Raw genomic sequence first — 3,736 nt, forward strand, 5'->3', positions numbered from 1 at the left:
CTTTCTCTTCCTCTTTCTCCTTTCTCTTCCTCCTCCTTCTCTTCCTCCTCCTCTTTCTCTTCCTCTTTCTCTTCCTCTTTTTCCTCCTCTTCCTCCTCTTCCTCCTCCTTCTCTTCCTCCTCCTCCAGTCAGTCCTTCAGTTTTTTTGTACCAAACTTTTTAACCTCCCACCAGGCAGGGAATCTCTTTGGGTTCCCTGACTACTACCCTTCCTTGCCTTTGAAGTCTCCCTTTTTTGCTGCAAGCACGAAGAGCTCCATGTGGCCATGGGGGTCAAAAGAAAGATGGCAGGGGTCATCGAAGGCTGCACCTGGAAAGGATGACACTGAAGCTAGCGGTGCTCTGTGGAGACTGGAATCAGGGCTGCATTTGCCTGCCTGCCTCCTTGGGTGTGAGTAGTGTTTCAAGATGTCAGACAGACAGTTGCATGGAAGGACGACAGGTAGTTGTTAAGGACTTTGCTTACGTGATCGTGGGGTCCGAATAAAGAAATCCAAAGTCTTGGATTTGAGGAAGGGAAAAATTCAAGCAAGCTGGGGTTCCAGGTGCCTGGGCTAAGGCTATTTATTGGCCATAGACAGGGTTCCTATTTCTTTTTATTTATTTATTTGTTTGTTTGTTTGTTTTCAGTGCTGGGTATTCAATCTTAGGGCCTCAAACATGCTAGGCAAGCACTGTAGAACCTAGCTACATCCCTAGCCCCAAGGTGTCTATTTCTTAAAGGGCCTTCCAACAATGAAGTCAAGCCCACTTGACTAGGGAATAATATCCCTAGTTTAATGTCATTTGAAGTTAAGCGTGGTGGCACGTGTGTAATCCAGTATATGGAAGGGTAAGATGTGAGTAGCAAAGGTTGTAGGCCAGCCTTGGCAAAATAGCAAGATTTCTACCAACCTGGTAAGATCCTGTTTAAAAACAAAACAAAATAAAGAAGGACTCTGGGTGTAGCTCCAGAGGTCGAATGTCCCTGGGTTCAATCCTCAGTAACACACACACACACACACACACACACACACACACACGCCATGAAATTTATTTACATCTGCAGAATCCTAGATAAATATCTGATGGAATAACTGGAAGAAGAACATGAATACAGCAATGTCTGCCATTTCCTTCCCATACTCAAGCTCTAGCAAGAGGATATCTTCTGTAGCCCACTCATCCAAAATATAATAAAAAGGGAATTCTGAGGAGCACAGTTCAACTCAAACAAATTGAGTCACTTCCCAAGCATCACAAATTGTTGTCATGATGGGAAACGGCTACATGAAGGCCTGGTCCCTGCAGGACTGGACTCAGCCAGGAGAACCCTCTGCTAACTAGTTTCTGTTCTTAAAGAACAATATGAGCAGAAGTAGACTATTCTAATGTCCCCTCCATTCATTTTTGCAGAGCTCCTTGGACCTCCAGTGGAACGCTTTTTGAAGGAATAGATACTTCTGCTAAGATAGGTAGGTAGATAAATAGATGGATGGATGGATGGATGGATGGATGGATGCATGGATGGATGGATGCATGGATGGATGGATGCATGAATGGGTGGATGGATGGATGGATGCATGGGTGGATGCGTGGATGCATGCATGGATGGACAGACAGAACTTTCTGCCCATGCTAGAACTGGAATAGAAGTCAAAGTAAAAATGGCCCATGTGTACTGGAAGTGAACAGTTTGCTTGTCCGCACTGTCCCCTCCTCCATCCTGTTCTGTACCCTGGGGCTCTCACAGGTTTGAACTGCATCACCAGCGTTCCCTCAGTCTCTCTTTGGCTAATAGATAACGCTGGCAGAAGATGGGGGAAGAAGGATGTCGGGTGGAGCTCAACTCCCTGGCTCCAGCCCTGCAAGTTTACTCCAGGCTGTCTATGTCCCTTCAAGGCAGCCATCTGTTCACCAGTGCTTCTCAAAGCACACCTTGCAAGGAACAGGTATTGTTGTGGGTTTTTTTCCATTCTACTTGTTAAATATACTGATCGCAGGCTTGGCTATGATGTCTAACTGTTATAAAAGTTTTAAAATATTTTCCATTTCTGTGCTCTGGCTTCATTGCAGACATCTAAGTTTGCAAAGTGAAACCAGTTTAGGGGTCACACTTTGAGGAGCACTGTTTCCTGAGTCTGTCTGTCTCTCTCTCTCTCTCTCCTCACCTCTCCTCACCTCTCCTCACCTCTCCTCTCTAGTCTCCCTTCATCTTCTAGAGCCTAGGGGTGGTATCAACTCAGCTTTGTCTGGCCCTAGGGTCCCTGCTTTATCTCTTATGATTACTCTATGTGTATACCTTTCTATGTAGCACCTGTATAAAAAAAACCATTATCAACTTTCATTTTGATTATCCTATGTCTCTGTAACCCATACAATATTCTATTTTTAAAAAATCATATGAAAAACTCAGCATTTTTTTTACTACCACGAGTCCCAAATCACTTGTATAGCTTTAGCATTTCTAGTTTGAAAACCCCCAATTTGAAACATTTCTGGTCCCAAACAAGTTGGAAAAGGGGGACTCAACCTGCACACCTCACAAATGACCCAGACACGTGAAACTGTTCACTTCACCAGTGACAGTATTGCTGTTTATCAATCCCGCCTTCTTTTTCCTTTAGTATTACACTTGTAGAGCTCATTAAAGTTTTAATAAGATTTTTTACCATATGCAAATGTCATTGAGTTTTTTAGATCATAAACTTTGGGGAGATAAGACCACACATTGAATCTAGAGGAGTCGAGTACAGGATATCTTAGTTTGAGTCTGATTTGGCCTGAAGAGGATGTCACATGTCTCAAAGTAGGGCAGTTAGAGTCTCTAAGATTCCATGGATAGTGGGTGAGAGGAAGAGGGTCACTGTGGGATGTTAGTTTTGAGATCCTCCTCCAATCAGCCAAATACAGGAGGCCATATTCTCTTAGAATGATACATAGGGACTCAAGAATCAAGACATGACAGAGGAAAGAGGGAAGAGAAAGAGAGAGGAAGAGGGAGAGAGAGAGACGATGACGGCATCATGTGCTTGGCCTAATTCAAGTTGGGGTTTTGTCTCTTGTAACCAAAGTCCTGCTTCACATACTGTGACTCAGGACAAGTTAGAAATCAACTAACTTATTAGACAGAAATAAACTAATTGGCCAAACTCTTGTCCCACTGACTCAGAAGTCCATGGTCTCTCTAGTTTATCATTTTTGCAACTACCAGGAAACTGAGAAATTGTGAAACTCTTCAGAAATAGAAGTGAAAGAGCAGGTGTGTGCCTGGATTCTCCTAACACCTGGCCCTCGGAGCCAATTCTCCAGGAAAAAAAACAACATGGCACACTGTGCCTTTTCTTCTCTCTGTCCTCTCTTTTCTCCTGAAACTGACTCCCCGAGAACAGGAACCAGGGGTCCAGATCTATTTTTAAAATTTTACCCCGAAAGAGAAGAAGATAAGCTAAGTAGGTTAAAATTTTATCTCTACAAAATAAAAGTATCAAACCAATTGCCCAGGGATCTCTAGTCATCTTACTGTAAGAATATCCCCTCCTAAGAAGTGTTTCCTTCAGCCTTTGGGGTGTGAGGAACTTGGAACCCAGATCCAGTTCTGAGATCTTGCCGAACATGGGAGTCTGTAGGGTTCAGGCACAGCGCAGATGGTCCCGGTTTTCAGTCAGTGTTGGGTGTCAGCATCAAGCTTTTCTTCAGAAATAAGGTTTAGCGGATCTTTGTTCCCACTATAACTCAATTGCAAATCAGAAGAAAA

Source organism: Muscardinus avellanarius, assembly GCF_963383645.1.
Source record: "Muscardinus avellanarius genome assembly, chromosome: 12".
Classification (NCBI taxonomy): Eukaryota; Metazoa; Chordata; class Mammalia; order Rodentia; family Gliridae; genus Muscardinus; species Muscardinus avellanarius.